Consider the following 25,671-nt stretch of genomic DNA (forward strand, 5'->3'; position numbering starts at 1 on the left):
ATCGTGGGAGGTCAGCCTGGCTGTGCTTTCCTGGTCCAAGCAGAGACATGTGAGCACGCGTGTTCATGTGTGGACGTGCTCGTGCCCTGACACACGCACACGCTCCCACATGCATCTAAGTAGCGCCATGCCCGCCGGTCACGTTTCCACATGCTGCGCCAGCGTGCCCACGAAAGAGTCTCTCCTGGTGAATGATTACTGAAGCCGCGATGTTTTATCTGCTGGGAAGCCTTCCTGTGGCTTTTACAGCAATTCTTTCCGCATGGCGGCACGTGTCCAGGGCTCACCGCCCTTTCTCTGTCCCCGTAAAAACCTGAGCGCCCTGTCCTGACCCCAACCCTGTCTTCCCTGACACAATGCCTTCCTCTTTCTGAGGCCGCCAGGAAAAATACACAAAAAGGCTTTCTTTGTTGGGTGGCTCCAGGGTCCTGGACAGCGGGAGGGAGCTTCTAGCACGTGCCTGCCCCCATGAAAGTTCTCCGTAACAGTGCACTGACTGACTGAGGGTCTTCTCCACCCACGCTCACTGGTTCTGCAAGGGCTGAATACTGTGTGTGGACAGCACCACCAGGATGCCGGGTCTGCTGGGATTCGGGAGGCCAGGCCCCCCGCGATTCCAGGGCTCTGTGTCCTGGGTCTGCACAGTCTGCATCTTAAACACACACCTTTGTCCCGTGAGGTTAGCCAGAGTTTTGTTCCAACACAGATGCAACCGCATGACCCTTCCCCCCACCTCCCGCTGGGTGCCCCCCTTGGCTGTGTGTGTCCCCGCCCTTCCCATCTGGGCCGCAGGGCATGCTCCCGGCAGCCCCTACTGGTCAGGCTAGCTGTCCCCTCATGTGGCTGTGACTTTCCTAGAACACACACTCTATGCAGGAATTTGGATGAAGGCCTGCCGCTCTCTCAGGCAGGAGCCTCCACGGGCAGGGACCACGGCCCCTGTGCGTCCCGTGTCCTCGGGACCTCCCGGGATGCATCTGCTCAAGAGCAGGATGGGAACACTCACTGCAGCACGAGCTCGGCGCACGTGATCTTCCGGCACTGCCGTGAGCCGTGGCCTTCAGGAGCCCCGGCCAGGGACCTGCTTCATGAATCCGTGGCAGTGGACACCCCTTGTTTATATAAAGTGGCCATGCGTGGAGCGATCGTGGGGAGCACAGCCATGCTTAGATTGTGTGTGAAGTGCCCACTGCCTGGACCCTCATCACGGACCCACTCTGAGTGGCTCCCTTTACCACCTCTCGCCTTCTCCCCAGAGACCTCACCGCTCTGTGCAGCCAAAATGGACATTTTCCCCCAGATTCAGCCCTGAGTCTGCACACCCTTCTCATCTGCAACAGTTGAGGATTTGTCCAAAGACTGCGGCACTGCCGTGACTTTGCCCAATACCCTATGGGAGCCCCTGCCGGTCCCCAGAGTCTGGCCGCACCCCTAGCGGGTCCACACCTGCGCCTCAGGCCAGCCTCAGAGGCCCCTGGGGCCCACACACAAAGGCTGGGTTCTTGGAATTGATTTTGACTCCTTGTTTCTTATTTCCAAGCAATTTCATCGAGTTCAACAGATTTAACCCAAAATTAATACCTCAACTTTTTAAATTACTTTTTAAACATTTATTTAGTTTCGACAGGGAGAGAAACAGGGCATGAGCAGGGGAGGGGCGCAGAGAGAGAGGGAGACACAGAATCCGAAGCAGGCATGGGGCTCAAACTCATGAATCTGTGATCATGACCTGAGCCGAAGTCAGATACTTAACCACCCAGGTGCCCCAATCCCTCAACTTACTCACAAAATTGATTTTCATATTCCACGTTCCTTTCCGTCGCAACCCAGATTACTGCATTCTGCTTTTTAAAAACAGCTCATCGGGGTGCGGCTGGTCTATGCGAGACTGTGCATGTTTAACACACCCACTGTGATGAGTTTGGTCACAGGTGTCTGCCCGTGAAGGCATCGCGGCAACTGAGGGAACGGACACCCCCCCATCACCTCCTCAAGTCTCCTCGTGTCCCTGTGCTTCGCAAGAGTGTGTGCGCGTGCGTGTGCACACGCCTGTGTGCAGTCAGAGATGCTCACGTGACACCCGCCCTCCTAACAAAGGTGCCCGACACGACACTGTTGCCCGCAGGCTTCACGCCGTGCGGCCAGCCCGGGGCCCCTTCGTCCTGCGAGACTAACGTCCAGCTCAGTAGCTTTTCATGCATCGCCCCTGCCCCTGTGACATCCAAACTTGGTCTCTTGTTCAGACCCAATCATACGTGGCTCAGAGCCAGGGCTGCCGATGGTGACTGCGGGGAGGGCAGGGCCCGTGGGGACAGGCATCTGGGGCACAGACACACACAGGATGTGATCCGGAAGGTTCCAGAATATTCTGTGACTTCTTTCACGTTAGCTCTGCGTTATGGAGACCTGTCTGCTTAAGAGGAGCAGACACCCACTCCTTGAAGGGGTCTCTGTCTACACAGGAGGCATGCTGGGGAATGACCTCAGAGGTGCCTTTGCGCCGTGCAAGATGTGACACAACAGCCCCCACGTTCCTGCAGCTGCACTTGACTCAAAGGGCAGTGGGTGTTGCTGCTGGGTGACGGGTGCTTTGGGAAGGAAGGCACTGCTGGGGGTCCTTTTAGGAAAACAGCAACAAGGCTGCCGGATCTCGCCCACGTCTGGCAATTTTCTCCAACCCCAGCTGCTGGCTGCACCAGGCACGGAGCTGGCGTCTTTCTGCGGCCACGGATTCACACCTGGCCACGAACAGCCCTGGGCTGTGGCGAGCCCTGAGACAGTCACTGGTCCGTGCTGCTCAGGGCGTGACAGTGAACAGACTGTCTTACCAAGCACCGCCGGTGCTGTGACAGCAAGCACTTTAAATGCAAGCAGGGTTCACGAACGTGGCAGGACCACAGACATCCCCAGCCACCAGAAAAGGCTCCAGGGGGAAAGAGGAGTTGAGAGTTCACCGAGAACGCCGAGGGACGAAGGCAAACTCAACGTGGGAAGAGGAGGAGCAAATACACTGCGGGCTACAAGCTTACAGAAAGCACCGCTGTGCCTGTCACTGGGTTATGAACAAGTGTGTGATTATCCACCAAGTGGTGAGTCAGCCACGGTGAAGACCAGCTATTCCAGCAGGGGCTCCCTGCAAACGGGCTCCCATCCTGATTCCCAAGTCCCAGGGGTCAGTGTTGTGCACTGGTGCCCGCTGGCTGCCCAAGCACGACCGTGTCCCGAACTAGTCAGAGACGCATCTCCCCCTGGAGACACATCACTTCACAAGCCAACTGTGGCCGCAAATGGCCACAAGGACCTCCAGACATGGCGTGGAATAAAGTCACTTCAGGGGAGCCTGTTCTGGCCACGGGAGAACCAGTTGGACACCAGATGGATTAGACCAAGAGGGGAGGTGGCCATGTTCTAGAGCAAGATCACCTCCTTTCTCAAACTCACAAGAAAACGGTCCTTGGGGAGAATACATTTACTCGGCAGAAGCCTTTGTAATCTGGGGGAAAATAATGAGGATGAGACAACATACCCACGTTCTCCAGGCACTGGTGGGTGCCTCCTAAGTTCCAGACATCGTTTCGGGTGCTGAGAACACGGCGGCGGAAAAAGTAACACCTGTCCTTTCATGAAACTACCATTCCAATAAGGAATTTAGAAAATTAGCTATGCACCTGCTTGAATATGTGTATGTGTGTGTACACACGCCTGTGTGTACAGGTGACCCCGGAATAACCAACCGCCCCCACCGTGCACTCAAAAATCCATGTACAACTTCCGACTCCCCCCAGACTCAACCACTAATAGCCTGCTGTTGACTGGAAGCCTTACCAGTCGGTAACAAAGCTGATTAACACAAACGTTGTGTGTCGCATGAATCACATATCGTACTCTCACAATAAAGTAAGAGAGACAGAGGAAAATGTTACTAAGACAACCCTATTAAGGAAGAGAAAATGCATTCATAGTACTGAACTGCATTTATCAAAAAAAACCTGGATGTAACCGGACCCGCATACTTCAAACCCGTGTTGTTCAAGGGTGAATTGATCCCATTTGCAAGATGGGATCGTTTCCACCAAGGCAAATAAGGCAGAGTGGCTTCACCACCCTAAAAATCGCCAACACTCTGCCAGTTCCTCCTTTCCCCCCACACCAGGGGCATCACTGATGTTCTCACTGCCTCCATAGTTTTATTTTCTCCAGGATGTCATGGGGTTGCAATCATACAGTATGTGGCCTTCTCAGGGTGGCTTTTTTCACTCAGTGATACACGTTTAAGTTTCCTTCGTGTCTTTTCACGGCTTGATGGCGCGCTTCCTTTTAGCTCTGAATGATGTTCTACCGTCTGGACAAACCAGTTTATTTACCACTCACTTACTGAAGGGCATCCTGGTTGCTTCCAAATTTTGGAGTTCTGGATAAAGCTGCAGGTTTTGTTTGGACACGGGTTTCGGCTCCTTTGGGTAAACACCAAGGCACATGCTCCTGAGTCATTGGTAAGGCTATTTTAGCTTTGTGAGAAACCACCCAGTGCCTTCTCAAGTGGCCGCACCATTCTGCAACCCCGCCAGCGGTGGGAGTCCCTGTGGCCCCACATCCTGGCCAGCACTTCATGGGTTCCGGATACTGTTTGCTTTGACGCATGCGAGCTCGGAGAGGCATGCTGACATCAAGCAAAGACCTGGGGTAGACTGCAGGATGTACGTGCTTGGGGCTCGAGGGGACATTTAAAAATCAGTTAAAGAATCATCAACGTATACCCTTCATTTAAGACTACGAGAAGGATGGGGTGGCCTGGAAAATAAGTGCAAATCCAGGAAAGGTCCAAGGATGCAGCTCTTGGCACCAACACATTTAGAAGCTGCAAAGACAAAGAGGCCCTGGGAAGGAAACTACAAATACGCAGCCAGTGATGTGACAAGGGAAGAGACCACCATGCAGGTGGTGGTCCCACTGCGGTCTGGCTGTGACCACCGAGCGACTGCTTGCGGGGAGGCGAGGGGCAGGTCAGTGGCAGTGGGGAGGGAGGCCCCGAGAGCCGCATCACTGCAGAGAGAGGGCCAGTGCACCAGGCGCTAATCTCTGCACGGAGAGGGCGGGCCTACAACATCAGCCACATGCTGTGGCCACTGAGGCAGGTCCCAGCCTCGAGGGGCTGGGGCTTTGTGTTGTTATCTGCTTTAAGAGGGGCTGTGATATTCGGAGGGACTCTGCCATCTTCCAGGCCTCCTTGGTAGGAGACACACGGGAGAAAAGACAGCCTCAAGTTAACAGGGCTCACGGGGGTGCTAACTCGGGTTCCAGGAGGTGCCAGCAGCCGCTTGGCTGGTGCAGGATCTACACTCTGCCTACGACCCCCAAATCCTCTCTGTTGCTCAAATGTGACCCCCTCTCCTTACTTCCCTGATGTCCCCAGGACCTGGCACAGAACTGGCCTAGAGGAGACACTCAGTGAACACCTGCTCAACTGGCATTCCCTGGAGCCCCAGAGTAGACCCTGCTAGGTCTCCAATACACGCGCACGTACGTACACTTTTAGGAAGGACAGAAATGTAAGATTTCATAATCATTATACGTTGGTCTAAAATGAACTTTCAAAAATAGAGCTGGCTTAATCCAACTGATTTATAAGACATTAAAAAGAGAGTATTGATTCTAAAATGAAATACCATTTAATCTCAATTGGCAAGGATTTTTGGAGACTGGGGCATTCTGGCATACTTCCGTGACTAGTTAAGAGCTAACTTCTTAAGGGAATTCCAGAAATTAAAAGTATCTTTAAAGACTGACTAGAAGAACCTTCTTCTTCATTTTCTTTTCTTCCATAATCTGCAAAGGTTTCTCTATCCCTTGAGCCCTTGGGGCTGATCTGGGCTCACTCTGGGCTGGAGACTGGCAATCCAACTTCATCACATCACTAGAGTCCCACTTCTTCACCCTTCTCGGGACTTTTCCTCTGGCCTTCTTGCTTGCGTATTTAGGCACGTCACCACAGACGTGGGTTTTCTAGCTGTCCCACTGTGCTGCCTCTAAGCCTGAGAGGCCACCTTTCATGCAAAATCTGCAGCAAACCTACCAAGCTACTCCAAGTTTTAATGTTTAGATAACCAGACACTTCATCCTTTATTGTATCTAATTTCCCAAAAGCCTCCAGGAGGCTTCTCAGCCAAATCACTCAAGTGTTCACGGCAAATATCTATTTTCTATGTTTCCAAGAAATGTCTCGAGAACACGAAAATCCAAATATTCAACTAGTATTCTGACATTTCCATTGTGTTTTCCATTATCATGGGACATTTATTTTATTTTGTTGTTGTTCTGTCTTTTCTAATAGTTTTTAAGAAGACAGAAAGATAATGATCACTCAAGTTACAAAGGAAATATGCTAATTATAAAAGATTATCATAGCAAAAGAGTCTCCTGTTCCCCCATAAAAGTCTAAAGGGTCTGCTATATCCTATGCAGATCTCAGGTTCCTAACCAGAAATCCCTGTATTTATGTATAGTCTAGGTAAGGACACCCACAATTAAGAAAAATCTGCAGAATGGATGTTTGCAATTTTTTTTTTAAAAAATTTTTTTTTTCAACGTTTATTTATTTTTGGGACAGAGAGAGACAGAGCATGAACGGGGGAGGGGCAGAGAGAGAGGGAGACACAGAATCGGAAACAGGCTCCAGGCTCTGAGCAGTCAGCACAGAGCCCGACGCGGGGCTCGAACTCACGGACCGCGAGATCGTGACCTGGCTGAAGTCGGACGCTTAACCGACTGCGCCACCCAGGCGCCCCTGGATGTTTGCAATTTAAACAACCAAACAGCATCTTAAAAATCTTGCATTCATGCAAACAGGCATGAATATAAGGTGTGATCACACTAAAAAAATACATAAAAAATTATCTTGTACAGAATGCACCATTCTTACCAGGCCATAATTTGCAGGGCTAAGAGCAGAATGAAAACGGAGGTCCCCTTGTTCAAACAGCAAGAGTGCAGCCTTAAACCAAGCACAGAGCCCTCCTGAGTGTGGGGCCCTTTGCACCGATGGAATGCCAATGACTGTGGGCCAGTGTCCTGGGGATTGGGGCATGTCCTAAAGGAAGATGCCGCCTCCAGGATAAGACACCCCACCAAAGAGATAAACTTCACCTCCTGCAGGTAGTCTGATTCAAAATGATCAAGCCAGAAGTCTTAGGCTGGTCGGCAGCAAATTTGTTATCATTCTACTAACTGAAGTCATGTAAATTTATTACTAGTTCTAACCTATGCTCAAAAACAATGGATATATGACTTTCAAATAAGGTTCAAGATAATTTCTACTGGAATTCAGTGATTTTTCTGTGCTAACAATGGTCCCATGGTGAGGGGAATGTTTCCTTTTACTTCAAACACGAGCATGGCCATCTCTCCGCATCCAGATTATTTTTATGTATGCATAAGAGCAGTTTATACTGAAATATCTCATTTCCTATAATCATGTATTATAGCTACTTTGTAAACACATTCATTCAAATTTGTTGTATTTTTTCTTTTTATTTTCTCGGGTTTTTTTTTTTAACTGATGAACTTGCTTTGCCTAAAGCTTTTATATCAAATTAATTCAATTTTATGATATATTTCGTTTGCTTTTTAGTTACCAGAATTTACTGAAAAACACTTTCAGATTTTGCTTACCTAATACTGCTATTATGTTAGAGGGTGCCATGTACCATTGTATTTCTTGTCTTTGTGGCCAATATTTCCCGGTTGGTATACACTGAATGTTTGCGTCTCCCTGCAAATTCATACGTTGAAACCGAACCCCCAAGGTGATAGGCGATTTGGGAAGAGATGAGGTCATGAGGGTGGAGTCCCATGATGGATTTGTGTCCTTGTCAGAGACCCCAGAGAGCTCCCAGCCCCTCCCGGAGGACACAGCAAGAGGACACCATCTGTGACCCAGGAAGAGGTCCTCACCAGACCTGGATCCCCTGAGCCTTGATCTCAGACATCCAGCCCCCAGAACCAGGAGAAGTAAATGTCTGTGGGATACAAGCCACACAGTGTGTGATATTCTGTTATGGCAGCTCACATGGATTGAAACCAGTGTTTCGGGATTTTTATTTTTTTCTCTGTGTGAACAGACAATTAGAGTCTTAAGTCTAGGTGGTCCTCCTGAACTTCAGCTACCTCAAACAACATGTAAGTGAGGAAAGCACGTCTATCCACAACACGTCTCGAGATCCACTTCCAGTATGGGTGATGGAAATTATCCTTTCCAGACAGGGATGTGTCTGAGGTGGCACCCAGAGGCTGTGCCGTCGCTACGGAAACCAGCAGCCCCCCCCTCCCCCCCGCCGGGCACCAGCCAGCCTCCAACAGGCTTAAGTTGCTGAGCATCCTATGGATGCAAACCTTTCCAGGGGACTTAGCGACAGTCCGTTCGATGTTCTCATGTTTGCCTCCGCTTCATTTATTTACCCACCCCTGCAAATATTTAAATTTTTCAAGAAGGTCAAGTTCAGTTGCTCTGATCGATTTTTCACAAACTATAAGCTGGTGATAAGCAAGTGAGTTGGTGCTATTCGGCCAGTAAGACAAGAGAATAAATGATGACTTTTGCATAAATAGGGATTTTGCACTGGAGGCAGCATCGCACCACGTAAAGTTAAAGAAACCGAGTCGGTTTGGGGCAATGTTTCCACTGTTGGGGCAGAAAGAAAACACACAGGCGTATATTGTAAAATTTCAGTCATTCTGCACTGAAGTTAAATGCTCTCTTATTTCCATGTAAAACTGTGATGTACAGCGTAAAGCAGGGTTGGTAAAATTCATGCTGATGGTTACAATTTACATTTTTCTTTACTCGGGATGACATTACAGAGCAAATAAACAAAACCACGACTGAGGAGACGGGGAGGAAATGAAAGCCTTCATATTTTAATGGCACTTCTTCCTGATTATTGAACAAGGGCCCGTATTTTTGTTCTGCACCAGGCCCTGCAGATTAGGTCTCTGGCCCAAGGAGCAGCTGACATTCTCATGGGCCTACAGCTCCCTGGGAAGACGGGGATCTGCCTGTAATTTGTACTGGTAGGTGTTACAAAATGGCAGGATTGGGCTTTTGTGGCGGAATATGTCTGGGCAGCTGAGTCTACAGGGAATCTTTGGGGAAAACTGCACGAGCCCGGGATAACCCCAGCACCGTAATTTCACACTTCGCCTTTGTCAAGGGAACAGATCTGAGTTTGGCCATGTTTTGAGGGCAAGGCGGACCTCCCTAGACTGCTACCCACTTTGCAGATGCCACTGCCCACAAGCACAACGAGCAGCAGGTGCAAACCCTTGGTGGAGGGGCTCTGTGTAGGTTCCCTTTCTGTCTTCTTAACCCGTGTGGGGAGAGGCCCCTGTTTTATCCCAAATTTGAAAGAAATGTTAATAAGATTTAACTTATGCTGGGCTACCAATTTATATATGAAGTCTGTAAAATACAATAAATTCATCAAGCATCCCACACCTTGAAACCGCAGAAGATCATGAAAGCTCACGTAAATAACAGCTCCCGCATTTCCCGCAGCAGCCTGGCTGCGGTGTGGCGGGGCCCACACCAAGGACCAGTACCGCTGGAGGCTGGAGAATGCCCAGCGTGAGGCAGAAGGCTGCATAAAGGGTGGTCCCCTCCGTAAGTGCCTGGGCCCTGCCCTGGGAAGGAAGTCAGCTCCTCACTGTGCTGGGCTGTTGGGCAAGGTTTTGTTTTAGGTACTGAAGTGCCTTCTTCCCTCTTCATTGGTATCTTTGGGAGAAAGACAGGGAAAGAGCAGTGCACCTGCCCCAGCATCTGGTCCCTGTCGGCTCTCAATGAGTAAAGGGCCAACACTTGACTAAGACTCATGCAGCACAAAGAAGGAGGAATTAACCTCCAAAAAGGAAGTTTTGATTGGGTGACACTTTTTGTTCCCCTTATCAGACGATTTGGGGAAAAAAGCTTTTATGGAAAATGTACATAACACGGTGCCTCAGACAACTGTACATTTGGAGCGATATGTTAATGACCTAAGATCATCTCAGAAGAGCCTGCTCGCTGTGGACACTGAATTATGCAAATGTGAGTTGTGGAATAATTGCCGACAGTGATGGAGACATAAAATCATATTCAGCTTGAAAAGGGCAAATGTACCAGCAATCCAGTTTGCTTCCGATTTTGTAAAGTCGGAGCAGGGCTGGGTTTATAATCCATACAAACAACACGGGACAGAACCCACGTGTGCTCTTGGGGATAAGCGGTCGGTGGATGCACCGAGACTCTGCTGTTACTGACTTACAAACATCGACTGGGTGTTATTGAGCCCAGACAGTGGCATGTTCAGATTTAGAAAACAATAAATAATGCTCAAAAGCAGTTCAAGAGCAAAGGATACATATTCAAAGTACAGAGACCATAGTCACGTCTTGCCTCCCTCAATTAACACTTCTCATTTGATGAACCCAAGAACCCCAAAGATTAGACATCATTCATTTCCAATCTCTCCTGTTGGATATTATGGCAAATATGTACTTTACTTGATAAATAAAACTGAATCCATCCACCTTAAGGAAACATCAAGTCCTTACTCTACTGAAACCACCCTACAGTGCTTTCTAGAAAGATGCACAGCAGAAATAATAAAATAATTATGAAAATCATCATCATCATCATCATCATCATCATCATCATGAAAAGCTGTCTGCTCAAGGTGCAGACGTGGTGTGCTGGGTTTCATGGACAACTTTGTGATTGCTCTAGGAAGCCAATGAAGATGAAAATATGATAGTCCAAACCCTTTGGGATGCAGCAAAGGCAGTCCTAAGAGGAAGATACATTGCAATGGAAGCCAATCTCAAGAAACAAGAAAAATTCCAAATAAAAAATCTAACAGCAAACCTAAAGGAACTAGAAGCACAACAGCAAAGAAACACCAAAGCCAGCAGGAGAAAAGAATAAATATTAGAGCAGAAATAAACAGCATTGAAAAAAAAAAAAAAAAGAACAGATCAATGAATCTAAGAGCTGGTTTTATGAAAAAAATAAAATTGATAACCCCCTAGCCAGTCTTCTCAAAAAGAAAAACCCAAAGAGATAAAATCACAAATGAAAGAAGAGAAACCAACATCACAGAAACATGAACAATTATTAGAGAATACTATGAAAAATTATATGCCAGCAATCTGGACAACCTGGAAGAAATGGACAAATTCCTAGACACCCACAGACTACCAAAACTCAAACAGGAAGAAATAGAAAATTTGAACAGACCCACAACCAGCGAGGAAACTGAATCAGTTACAAAAATCTCCCAACAAATAAAGAGTCCTGGGCCAGATACCTTCCCGGGGGAATTCTACCAAACATTTAAAGCAGAGTTAATACCTATCCTTCTCAAGCGTTTCCAAAAAAAGAGAAAGAGAAGGAAAGCTTCCAGACTCATTCTATGAAGCCAGTATTACTTTGATTCCTAAACCAGACAGAGACCCAGTAAAAAAAGAGAACTACAGGCCAATATCCCTGATGAACATGGATGCAAAAATTCTCAACAAGACACAAGCAAATCGAATTCAACAGTATATCAAAAGAATTATTCACCATGATCAAATGGGATTCACTCCTGGGCTACAGGGCTGGTTCAATATTTGCAAATCAAACAATGTGATACATCACATTAATAAAAGAGAGGATAAGAACCATATGATCCGGTCAATAGATGCAGAAAAAGCATTTGACAAAATTCAGCATCCTTTCTTAATAAAAATCCTCAAGAAAGTCGGGATAGAAGGAACATACTTAAACATCATAAAAGCCATTTATGAAAAGCCCACAGCTAATATCATCCTCAATGGGGAAAACTGAGAGCTTTCCCCCTGAGATCAGGAACACGACAGGGATGTCCACTCTCACTGCTGCTGTTTAACATAGTATTGGAAGTACTAGCCTCAGCAATCAGACAACAAAATGAAATAAAACACATCCAAATTGGCAAATAAGAAGTGAAACTTTCAGTTTTCACAGATGACGCAATACTCTACATGGAAAACCTGAAAGACTCCACCAAAAGGTTGCTAGAACTGATACATGAATTCAGCAAACTCTCCGGGTACAAAATCAATGTACAGAAATCAGTTGCATTTCTATACACCAATAATGAAGCAACAGAAAGAGAAATCAAGAAATTGATTCCATTTACAATTGTACCAAAAACCGTAAAATATCTAGGAATAAACCTAACCAAAGATGTAAAAGATCTGTATGCTGAAAACTACATAAAACTTATGAGAGAAATTAAAGAAGACAGAAAGAAATGGAAAAACATTACATGCTCATAGATTGGAAGAACAAATATTGTTAAAATGTCAACACTACCCGAAACAATCCACCATTCAATGCAATCCCAATCAAAATTGCACTGGCATTCTTCTCAAAGCTAGAGCAAACAATCCTAAAGTTTGAATGGAACCACAAATAAAGACCCCGAATGGCCAAAGTTATGTTGAGAAAGAAAACCAAAGCAGGAGGCATCACATTCCCAGACCTACTACAAAGTTGTAATCATCAAGACAGTATGGTATCGGCACAAAAACAGACATACAGACCAATGGGATAGAATGAATTGGACCCACAAATGTATGTCCAATTAATCTTTGACAAGGCAGGAAAGAGTATCTGATGGAAAATTGAGAGTCTCTTTAGCAAATGGCACTGAGAGAACCGGACAACCACATGCAGAAGAATGAAACTAGACCACTTTCTTACACCATTCACAAAAATAAACCCAAAATGGATGAAGGACCTGAATGTGAGACAGGAAACCATCAAAACCCTAGAGGAAAATACAGGCAACAACCTCTTTGACCTCAGCCTCAGCAATTTCTTGCTCAACATGTCTCTGAAGGCAAGGGAAATAAAAGCAAAAATGAACTATTGGGGCTCCATCAAGATAAAAAGCTTCTGTACTGCAAAGGAAATAATCAACAAAACTAAAAGGCAACGGACAGAATGGGAGAAGATATTTTTAAATAATGTATCAGATAAAGGGTTAGTATCCAAAATCTATAAAGAACTTACCAAACTCAACACCCAAAAATCAAATAATCCAGTGAAGAAAAGGGCAGAAGACAGGAATAGACACTTTTCCAAAGAAGACATCCAGATGGCTAACAGACACATGAAAAGATGCTCAACGTCACTCCTCATCAGGGAAATACAAATCAAAACCACACTGAGATACCACCTCACACCGGTCAGAGTGGCTAAAATTAATAACTCAGGAAACAACAGATGTTGGCAAGGATGGGGAGATATTGGAACCCTCTTGCATTGTTGGTTGGAATGCAAACTGGTGCAGCCACTCTGGAAAACAGTGTGGAGGTTCCTCAGAAAATTGAAAATAGAACTTCCCTGTGACCCAGCAATAGCACTGCTAGGTATTTATCCAAGGGATACAGGAGTGCTGATTCATAGGGGCACTTGTACCCCAATGTTAATAGCAGCACTCTCAACAATAGCCAAATTATGGAAAGAGCCTAAATGTCCATCAACTGAGGAATGGATAAAGTAGATGTGGTTTATATACACAATGGAATACTACTTGGCAGTGAGAAAGAATGAAATCCTGCCATTTGCAGCAATGTGGATGGAACAGGAGGGTATTATGCTGAATGAAATAAGTCAGTCAGAGAAGGACAGGTACCATATGTTTTCACTCATATGTGTAACAGAAGACCAGGGGAAGGGGGAAAAACAGTTACAAACAGAGGGAGGGAGGCAAACCATAAAAGACTCTTAAATACAGAGAACACACTGAGGGCTGATGCCGGGAGGTGGGTAGGGGAAGGGCTAAATGGATGATGGGCACTGAGGAGGGCACTTGTTGGGATGAGCACTGAGTGTTGTATGTAAGTAAGTGATGAATCATGGGAATCTACTCCCAAAGCCAAGAGCATACTGTCTACACTGTGCGTTAGCTACCTTGATGACAATAAATTTCACACAAAAAAGAAAGACGATGGCACCCAGAAGACAGTTTCAGGAAAAGAAAATCAGGGTGGCATGATAGCGCCCCTACCCCCAGCCCACACTGCATCTGTGTCCTCGGCATAACCGATGCGGTACTGAGGCTCACCTGCCCCATGCAGATGGACCAGGACAGTCAAAAGGGGCACACAGCACAGGTGTATGGGTCTCACCCCCTGAGGGATGAAGCTGTGTTCAAGAGTCTAAAAGGGGGGTCCTGGGTGGCTCAAAGCATCCAACTTCGGCTCAGGTCATGATCCCACGGTTTGTGAGTGTGAGTCCCACATTGGGCTCTTTGCCGACAGCTCAGAGCCTGGAGTCTAAAATGTTTTTAGTTTAACACAAGCAATATTTAACAAGTACCTATTGTGTGCAGCATGGAGGGGACAATGTTTTTTTCATATTTGTTTTTTTTAAGAATGCTACATTGCAACATTCAAGGAATTCCTAGTCTCCAGGGAGCTCTCCCCGCGAGGCCCCACGTGGCTGCTTTTCCGGCATGAAAAGCCGATCCTCCCTCCAGATCACATGTAACTGGCTTTCCAGTTGCCTGGGTCTCCAGTTCTCATGTTTGTACAGACAATTAAACTGGAGTAAACTGGGGCGCTTGGGTGGCTCAGTCGGTTGAGAGTCTGACTTTGGCTCAGGTCGTGATCTCACGGCCGTGAGTTCGAGCCCCGCATCGGGCTCTGTGCTGACAGCTCAGAGCCTGGAGCCTGCTTCGGATTCTGTGTCTCCCTCTCTCCCTGCCCCTCTCCTGCTTGTGCGCACATGCTCTCTCTCTCTCTCTGTCTCTCTCTTTCAAAAATAAATAAACATTAAAAAAAATAAATAAAATGGACTAAAGTTACATTTAAGGCAAGCCATTTGGTTTTCCTTTAAAAAGTGATAAATGTTGACATTAATTGCTAGATGGAGTCGGCCTTGCAGGCTCAGGCTGCATTTTGGCGACAGGAGAGCCACTTCCCGCAGCAGAGGCTCCGGAAGAACGAGGTCATGGGCAGCTCTCACGCACTGGATGAGCATGGCGGGTGACAGGACGGGAGAATCAGCCAAGTGCCGTTGACAGCAAATGCAGAAAAGTGAGAGCAAAGCGATGACCCCATGTTCCTGGTCCGTCTAAACCCCAAACCGCGGCCAGGTTGTTGCTCTGGTTTCCAGAAATCAAAGACTGACAGGAGACTGATCACGAGTTACCAGAAAACAAACAGTAGAAAGGACGGGCACCTCCAGCCTCCTGTGTGGAGGCCCCAGTTTTAAAGGGGCGGCTTTCTCTGGTGCCGGCGGTGACCCCGGCTAGTTCCCGACTTGCTTCAGGGAGTTCCGCTCATCTCCAAACGTCACCCACCACAGGTGCTGCGTTTCCGACACACAGCTCACGGGACTCGGAAAATGGCCCGGGGAAGCCATATTCCACAGCCGCGCAGGAAAGCATCGCTGCTGCCTGCAGCTGCCCCGGGAAGCCCGCCTGCCACGTGGCGCGCCTCGGCCTTGGCAGGATCCACAGGAGACAAAAAAGTAACAGTCTTTTTCTTCAACAGGCTTGGAATTTACCTGGAGAAGTCCAGGGGACGCTCGGAAGTTGACGGCAAGTTCAGCCATCACCGGAACCATGGTGTTTTTCCCCAGAAACACAGGGCGTGGTGGTCGGAGTCAGGGGCAGAGGCAGGCTGGACCCTGACCGCCGAGCGTCGACTGCTCTCCTGAGCTGTGCTAGGTGCCCTGAGGGATGCTGTTCACTCCCTCAACACAGAGTAAAGGCAGGAGGTGGTCTTGGAGGATTCAAGCCAGAAAAGGGAAATTATGAAAACACAGCAGAGCAGCCGAGATCTCCCCGAATGTGCAAAAAGATGTGATTTTTGAAGGAGAATCCCTCAAGTTATCAGACAACGGAAGGATCTACAGCGTCCTGATTTTGACAGATTAAAAAAAAAAATGTATGACTCGTGAGTTTCTACCACTCCAAAATGTAACACTTGAAGGCAAAAAGCTGCATGATAAGGTCACTTCAAGGTTGAAAAATGAACTTGGCCTTCAGTGTGAGGAGAAGGTCTCTACTTCCTAAGGGTTATTCAGCAAACATATCGCACATGGTTAACTTACTAAGAATTACATTACAATAGGTGATCAAAAAGCTTGTGTTGCTACAAATTCTAAAGCAAATAAATGTTTCTTACATCACATTTTCTTGGTTATTATTTAATTTTTAAAGTCTATAAACAAATAGCTAAGTTTTACCATCTGATGTGGGAAAGCTACATTTCGGCAGTTTCAGGAAATGAGGTGGATTAGGAGCCCTTCTCTGATGTAACTAATGAACCGGAGGGAACAAATCATTATTTGAGCTTAACCTTCAGCGCCGACTGACCCCGGGCTTTGCCCTCTGTGTTCCCATCCTCTGATCGGAAAATACTTTGCCTCTTGGGGGACTGGCCAGTCAGGCCAAGCCGCCACACTGCGGGAGGGACCAGGTGCACCCGTGACCCCTTCCTGAGGGCCTGTCTGCCCAGGTTCCCCCCGCCTCCCCACTGTAACCCGATGGCTCTACTCAATTCCATCTTCCTTCAATTCTAGTAATGTTTTGCTTTGTATGTGTTAAGACTGTTTGGTGCACACATTTTTTAAATTATTATAATTTCCTGGTGAATTGACACTTTCATCAATATATAAATACCCTTTCTCCCTCATTTCCTCCATTACTGTGTTTTGTGTTTATTTGATTTTTTTTTGTAGTGAATCATTTTGATTTCTCTTTAATTTTCTTTTGTGTATATATTTTTAGATATTTTCTTTGTGGATATATGTAGGGTGTTAGGGCTATATTTACCATCTTAAAAGGTAATAACAGTCCAGGTCAAATTGATACAAAATTGACTTCAATGGCATGCCAAAAAGTTCTCGTCTCCTTCTTGTTGGTTTTCACAAATTAGACCTTCAATAACATCGATTTGTAATTAGCTTTCATGTAATTGTCTTTAATCACTGTAGGAGACAAAAAATGGAGTTACGAGCCATCCGTATGATCAGGTCAGCTTTCATATTTACTCGTGTATTGACATTCCCTGGTGATCTGTTTCTTCGTATGCTTTGAGTTACGGTCCCCACCCTTATCTCTACTGGATCTCCCGCAGTATTTCTCGTAGGACAGGTCTTGTGGTATCAAACTCTCTCATTTGTTGCTTGTATGCAACTGCTTCATTTTGTCCTCCTTTTGGAGGGCAGGTTTAGTGGATACAGACTTTCCATGTGACACTCTTCTCCCAGCACTTTACATATCATCCCCTGCCCTTCTGGCCACACGGTCTCTGACTAGAAGGTGGGTGATAAGCTCTTACAAGTCCTTTGCAGGCGATGAGTCACTCCTCTTCTGTTTTCAACATTTTATTTTTTTGTCTTTCAGTGGTTTAATTGTAGTGTGTGTCTGCGTGGGTCTCTTTGTGTTTAACCTACTTGGAGTTCATTAATCTTAGGTTTGTAGATTTTTTTTCCCTCCAGAATTTATTATAATTTCTATCCATTAATATTCTCGTTGTGTTCATATACTGTCTTGCCAATTGCCTTTAGCTCTTTGAGAATATTTAAGACAATTGTTTTAAAAATCTTTGTCAGTAACTCCAACGTCGGGGCTTTCTAAGGATCTTTTCTTTCCATTTACTCTGGGGCTTTGAATGGGTAATATGTTTCTGCTTCTTTGTATGCGGGTTGATTTTTTGTTGAAAACTGGACATTTGAAGGTTATGATGTAACTGTGAAAAGCTTTCTCCAGGGTTGGCTGCTTTTTCTTTCTTTTGAAGGCTACAGTAGTCTAGTTGGTAACTTTAACGACTTTTATAAGGACTATCTTCTTTGTGGTGTGTGGTCACTAGAGTCTCTGCTTCAGCTTTGTGTTCAGCTAGTATTTGACAGACACTTCCTGGAGTGACAGGAGCTAACAAACAAAAAACCAAAATGCTAACAAACAAAAGCACTTTCCCCAGCCTTTGCAGGTGTTCTGTGTGCTAGGACACCCTTCATCACTTGGACAGGGTTGCCATGAGCCTGAAGTGAACATTTATAGTCTCCGTAGGTCTTCCATGAACATATGTATTGATCTAAGTACACATGGGGCTTTCTAAATTCTCCATTAAAGATGGGTGCCGTGTGTGTGTATGTGTGTGTGTGTGTGTGTGTGTGTGTGTGTGTGTGTGTGTGTGGTGGTGGTAAAATACACATAGTGTAAGGTTTGGTGAGCGCGTGAGGTGAGGACAAATAACACTTCCACAAATATTTTTTAAATTAAATTTAGTAATAATTATTTTTAAATTAATTGAATTTAATTTTTTTCCATTTTAAGGGTTTAATTAATTAAATTAAGTTTTTTACCGTTTTAAAGTTGCCCTCTGCTTGATTAAGCTTGCCTGATAAGCACTAAGCTTGCTGTAAAATTCTGACTATTTTGTAAGGTTCCATTTACTTTGCTGTTTCCACAGGTAGGCGGGCACTAGGAGCTGTCACCAGTTCCTGTCACCAGAGTGCATCTTAAACTTCCCTTCAGAGAAACTATATCAGCCATGGGGGGAAGTATCTCAGGCCTTCAGCCTGGTGCCTTAGAAATATTTAGATCTTTGCCAATTGAATGGGGGGGAAAGCACCTCATAAAAACTTTTCTTTCATCATTAAAAAGCCGGAGTATCTCTTCATACATAGAAATCATGGCTACAAATCAATACAGTGAGATCTAGCTAAGCGCAGTGAATGTACAAAGACAATCACGGAGCCTGGGGCAGGGTGTGCTGTCGCACCTGCCTCATACACCGGTGACTCTAACGTGGGCAGGGGGTGTGGGCACAGGAGGGAGAGCCAGGGGCAGGAAAGGGCTCTCGCGGGCACTGGGCACAGCCTACACAGAACGGGAGAAGTCCCCCTGAGGCAGGGGCACGTGAGGAGCCGGGTGAGTATTATTTAGACTCACAGCTCGTTCTTCCAGCCCTGTTTCATCTGACTTCTACTGACTTCTTTCACTAGAAATTTTAAAGGGTGGATTAGGGCCGAGTCACTGTCTGTGGCAACTGCCTCCCACTCCAGCTGAGAACCGGCGTGCAGAGTCATAGCATGAGGTAAGGGGGTGTCCTTACCGCAGAGGCTACTTTCTCCGAGATACAGAAAGGAAGGTCTCAGTGTCTCTTGAGACAGCAGGGGACGCACCCGCAGGACACGGTCCCCTATGTCCTCTGGCAAACTGGACTTCCAGTGTCTGAGGTCAAACCAGTGACCTCTTCAGGCCCGTTGCTGCAGCCTCGAGTGTGCTTAGGGTTTGCATGCCGTCGCCCTCATGAAGGGTCTGAGCACCTGAGTGCTTTAAAACTGCAATTATCCTTGGAAGTAACTTGTAAACGCTCATGACATGACTCTCCAGCAAACAGTTTGATCTAATGACTGTGCCCCAGTGACACGGCAGCTGTTGGCCATAGAAGCGAGAAAACACGGAGAACGATCTCTGAGCCAGTGAAGAAGACCAAATTCCGGGATAATTTGCTAACTTCCTGGTCATGATCAAGAAAACTGAATTTAGAAGTTAAAAACTCTATTAAATAGCAGTTTTGAACACCACTTAATTGCACGCTGCTTCGCCAGGATCTGGGAAGAGTACTGAGGAAAACAACACACTCTCTTTAGAGGAACACAAGCAGAGTTTGCGACGTGCTCACAGAGAACCCCACGCGACAGCGCTGCCCGCGGCCAGTTACTCGGGCCACGGTACGCGCCAGACACACGGACGTTCTTTCATGCAAATCTTGTACGGCACCCATTTCCGGAGAGGAAGCTGAGGCCCAGGGAGGGGAAGGGCCAGCAGAACTTGTCAAGGGCGCAGACGGAATCTTGGCCGGTTCTTGCTGAGGCCCCTGCCGCCGTTTCAAACAAAGTTATATGGTTATATTATAGGCTTACCCACCAGGAAAATCTCGAGGGCCCGCTATTTTAAGTAAAGCGTGAAATAAACATATGATTTGCATGAACTCACTGGGCAACGGTGAAAGGCTGAGCCTCGCGACATCAGAGAAGCAACGGCTACTGTGTCCCGAGACCGCCGAGGCCTGGGCCCCTCACACTTCCTCAGATACATTCTGTTTTCATTTTTTTTTAAATTTTTTTAAGGTTTATTCATTTTTCAGAGACAGAGCGTGAGCGCGGTAGGGGCAGAGAGAGAGGGAGGCACAGAGTCTGAAACAGGCTCCAGGCTCCAAGCTGTCCGCACAGAGCCCGACGTGGGGCTCGAACCCATGAACAGTGAGATCAAGACCGGAGCTGAAGTCGGACGCTTCACCGACTGAGCCACCCAGGCGCCCCCTCTGTTGTCCTTTTTAAGGAATGACACTAAGCGCAGGGTCGTTAGATCCCTTGCCGCGGCTACCTTGCCGACTGGGAAGCCGCAGGGCAAGCTCAAACCCCAGGCTGTCCGGCTCCAGAGTCCAGGCACTTCCACCTGGCGGGCGCCCCACGGCGTCAGCCTGGCTGGGACCGGAAAGGACACGGTGTGCCCTTGGGCTCACCCCTACGGCAGAGCGCCTGCCACGTTCTACCCTCTGTCTCACCGCTGAAATGGAGGAAACCGCTGAGGACCCCCCACATACGTGTTCTGTCATAACTGCCTGGCTCACACGCGTCTTCCTTCAGGTGGGTCTGTGTGTGACTGTCACCTCGCGCCCATCTCTGCGTGAACGACATACGACTGCATCAAATGTGATTCCAGGGCTGTGCCTTTCCAGCGTGTGCTTGTGGTGCTGGGGGTGCTCCGTGTCTGTTGGTTAGTACCGACGTGATCCACAGAATACTGGTGCACACGTATAGGCCCCAGCGTTACGTGGCTTTCAGTAGCTCATTCCCCTTGAATTGACGTAACATCTCGCTTCCTTATCTCTCCTGAAGCTCTGTTGCTCTGTTAGAATTATTTAAAGACTTAAAAAAGATTTAAAGTATAGTCATACGAAGTTAAATTACTTTATTGAATTAAGAAAAGAACATGTGCCACTGGTCCCTTCCCTTGCTCTATTTTATTCTTCCTTTTTTTTCTTTAACATTTTTTAAGTTTATTTATTCATTTTGAGAGAAAAAGCACGTGCAGGAGGGCGGAGAGAGAGAGAGGGACAGAGAATCCCAAGCGGGCTCTGTGCCGTCAGCACAGAGCCCAATGTGGGGCTCGATCCCACAAACTGTGAGATCATGACCTGAGCCGAGTCAAGAGTCAGACACTTCACCGACTGAGCCCCCCAGGCGGCCCCTTTCCTTCTTCTTTAAAAAGCAAAAGCGGGTCATCAACGTTCTCGGTTGTTAGTGAACTACCACTGTGCTCATCTTCCTCAGATGTTCTACTTCGGCCACGAGCTCTTCGTTGTTTGGTTTCGGTGCAGATGTGTTGTCGTTATTTTAAAAACCTCATTTACTACCTCCTCTGTGAGGAAAAGCCCAGGAACCTCAAATTTCTCCCCTGTTGCATCACGAACAAAGGTCTGCCTACGGGAGTGACCCTCATCCCTGCCCAGTCCTGACACGCACCTGCCACGGCGGGTGGGGCCTGCGGGAGCCGGCGCTGTGTGATCCGCCAGCCCGAGTCCCCGCTGACCCCTCTGGCAGAGCCCAGTGGCCGACCCTGCACAGACACATCCTCCTTCCTGTCTCGGATACACTGACGCCACGGAGGTGGCCTTTCTCTGGGCTTCAGCTACAATTTCAGGAAGGTGAAAACGGCCTCTGCACTGGCAAACACACACGAAAACTTCTCTCGATTCCACCTGCTGAACTTTGGTAAGTTGCTGTGCAGTCTGAGCGGTGAAGGCATCCGCTGGGAGTCGTCTCTCTCCTCACAAAGGGCTAATGGCCACTTTCTTTCAGAGTGCATTAGCTCTTGTCTCTATTTAGTGGGCTCACAGACACGCCTTGGAATCCCATCCTCTCAACTTCTATGTGGTTCTAGTGAAGGAAAGAGGCCACTGGGGAGGGTCAGCAGACGTGCCTCATGGGACAGTCGGGGCAGACCGTGAGCGCCGGAGATAGTGCTTAAGGAGCCCATGGAAGAAACAATCCCAAACCCCGGAGACTGGGCAGGGGAGCAGAGTGGCCTGGCCCTGGGGGTCTCCCTTCTCCTGGGGTTCCTGCCTGTGCTGGGAGTCACCACTATGTGCTGTCTGTGGCCGTCTGTGTTTAAAAGCAGAGAGAAGCGCTTTACTCACTCCCCGTTAAGAAAAAGTTGGACCCTGTAAAGGGAAAAATAAATCCCTAAAGCTAATGAATCCTACGAGGGACTAAACACCAAGCATAAAGATCTAGACACTTAGCCTTTGAACACACTTTGTTGTTCAGGTCACGGGTCCTTCCCCTTCACGTGAAATCCTGACCTTCCTTTTCATTCCACGGGCTGCCCCCTCTTCCAGGGATGCATGCTCCCCGCTGAAGGTAGAGCCAACTGACCGTCATTTAGTTACAAGAGGAACATTCTCTAGCCCAGCACAGAGACAGCAATGACAGAATTCAAAGGACATGCATACCTTATGTTGAGTTTACTAAAAGCATGGCAGAAATGAACTAACTATAGTCAGAAGGTCTGGGGACAGATGATAAGGAGTATAGTCTATGAAGGTGGGTCGATGTCAGTGGGGTTTCCTGGGGTGTGCGGCCCTGGGGATGGTTGGGAAGAGCACAGGCTTTGTGGTGACACCTGCCCGGGGCCCCGGGGCCCCGGGGCCCCGGGACCCACAGCCACTGGTGCCTTTGGAACGGGACGGCGTCACTGTGTGCTTTTGTAGGACTGTGATGAGCAGAGGAGCTCACTCATGGAAAATGTTTAATCCAGGCTCTGGCAAGTGCCCCACCAGGAGAGCTGTGCCCCCTGCTCTCTCCCCTGCGTGCACACACACGTCAGTGTAAGTTGTGGGAGACAGTGTTGAGGAAAGACTACCTGGCCGTTACTTAACAAAAGGAACTGTTTAGCTTTGGTGAGGTGTAACTGAAACACACAACACTGTACGTGCGAAACGTGGGCATTCCGATGAGTGTGGGTATGTCTACACCCCTCCAGAAATGTCCTTGTGTTTTTGTAAGTTTGTGTTTGTCTTGGTGACAGCACATAAGGAGATCTCTCCCGCTAATATATTTTATTGATAGTGCGCGGGACAGTGTCGTCGGCTGCAGGTGCTCTGCTGCTCAGCCGGCCCCTCAAGGACCCACCCATCTCGCCAACAGAGCTTTGGACCATGGAGCTGCCCCTTCCCCTCCAGCAGCCCCCAGCAGCCACCCTAGTTGTCATTAATTCCTTGCAAACTATGGTTTAATGATTACCTAACTGTTCAGACCAACGCGGGAGGCTTTGCTAAAACACCCTTTCCGTTCCTTCCCAGCCCTCCCCGGGGCAGCGCCGTAGCCATTCAGCAGACGGGTGTCTGAGCAAGACTGGCTTCCGTGGGGCCAGACGCACCGATCCAGGAAGGACACAGCTCTGGCTCTCTGCTGATGCGGGAAGGGACCAGGCGAAACGGGAACACACACAGTGCGATATCCCAATCAGACGGCTCTTTCTGCCTCCTCTGTAGTCCGTGGCATTCGTTTGTGATAAGGGGGCATCTTCCAGGTCCTGGCTTACACTCCACATGCTCCCCGGCATAGGCAGAGGTGCGTGGACCAGGATGGAAGGCAGATCGCTGTGACAGCGGCACAAACAGAAAGCCAGCACCGCTGTCAAGCATGGGACTCCCCTGGTGGCTCTGCAGACATCTGGACTGTCACTTTCAGTGAAGGCTTTGATGAGAAAGAAAGGTGGAAAGAAAGAAAGATTGCAAAGCTTGCTCATCTGCATAAGAGCACAGCCTGGAGAAGAGAGCAGGGTCTACTGGGAAAAAATGCAGAGGCTTTCCAGCCTGAGAGAGCAGTGGGGAGGTGGGGACCCCCGTGGGAGGGGGTGCGGAGCTGCATTCAGTGGGGAGGCAGCATGGCCGGGGGCTGTGGGCCCCCTCCCGGAACTGGAGCACATCAGGGGCAGGACCAAGCCCAGGAAAGCCACTGAGCTGGGTCCACGTCGCAAGTACACCTGTCCCGTCTCCCCTAACACCTCGATGGGGATGAAATCACGTGGGAAACAAAACCACACCAGATTCTACTGCTGGAGTTGTAGGGCCCCCTCCCCTTGTCACCTTCTGTTTCCCCAAATTTGAGGCCTGTGCTGTCCATGGTGTGGCCCCAGAACAGAGCAGACTCTCCTGGTCAGCGCTCAGTAAATATCTGTTGTATAAATGAGTGGTGGTCACCTTTCTTGTACCCTGGGCCAGTGCTGGCAGCTAGGGTTCCGGACACCAGGCAGAACCGCCCAGAGACAGCTCCCTTTTCTTACAAAAATTTCCCCTGCTCCCCACTCTTGCATTTAGTGAGCAAATATGTGTTGTGTGCTGACAACGTGACAGACTGAACAGGATGGAGGTGCCTCCACCTGTCAGTCAGTCTCTGGTGCAGCTGGAACAGGGCTCTGTGTTTTCCAGACATTTGGTGGTGGCAAGGCACGGTGAAGACACTGTGAGTCACGTGGCAGGTGCGGAGCCCTGTCTCAGCAAATGCCAGTGGAGGGGGAGCACTCTCAGTGGCAGGAGTCCAACACAAGGTCCTGACTACCTTCAAAGGCCCAGATATTGCCCACGCAGGGGCCAGCTCGTGTACAGGTTATGGAGGTATCGCTATTGAAGGTTGCAAGGGACTCTTCATATGTTGATGACTAACCTCAGTGTAACCGATGTGGAGACGGGGGTTTTGAGGGGTAATTGGGGTTAAGGGAAGCCAGGAGCGTGGGGTCCTAATCAGATTAGCACTGGTGCCCCATAGGAAGAGGCACAAACCACCAATCTCTCTCTGTCTCCGCCTGGTGAGGACACAGACAAGGTGCCCTCTGCAAACCAGGAAGAGTCCCCACCAGGAACGGAGTCAGCCGACTCCGGGATCGCTGGCTCCGGGATCTCTGGTTCCGGGATGGCCGGCTCCGGGATCTCGGACGCCCAGCCCCTGAGCTGTGAGGAATATGGGTCCCTCTCTGGTGTTGTGTTAGGGCAGCTGAGCGAAGACCAAAGTCATCTGAACAGCCAGGACATTTTTACTTACACAAGAAGGTCTCTCTAGACCAATTCTTGACCTACTTTCACAGCGCAGCCCAGCGGGAAATGCAGATCATTGTAATTATGATGTCATTCTGGTTCCATAAGGACTTTTCTTCTGAGGGGCTCACATTATTTTAAAAAATATTAGGTAGGAAATAGCGTTATTACTCCTAATTCACAACCAGCATCGGAAGACAGGCTTTCAAGTAAACATCCCAGTAGGAACAAAGCTGTTGGTCGCTGAGGGAAAGGTAAAACCTAATCCTTAGAGCGGCGGTTTTGTTATTGTGCAGTACTTCTCCACATGCTTTTTTAGGCTAAACTGGGGTAGTTTTGTGTTCCGCCAGTGGGGTCAGACGCAGGCTAAGCATGTCTGAGCCCCAACACCCTGTGGGGCCCATGGTGGCACACAGCCTCCCACTCTGCACTTTGCGGCCACCAGGCCATCTACCCCACACCACGGGAGGGATCACGGCACGCATCCTTTGGATGAATCCAAAGGGTGCTGATTCATCAGGTGCTTTCTTTTTAAAGCAGGAGTGAAAA

This window comes from Lynx rufus, unplaced genomic scaffold (genome assembly GCF_022079265.1).
Source record: "Lynx rufus isolate CCGP_SWC_20201006 ecotype Redwood Valley unplaced genomic scaffold, mLynRuf1.p SCAF_3, whole genome shotgun sequence".
NCBI classification, from domain to species: Eukaryota; Metazoa; Chordata; class Mammalia; order Carnivora; family Felidae; genus Lynx; species Lynx rufus.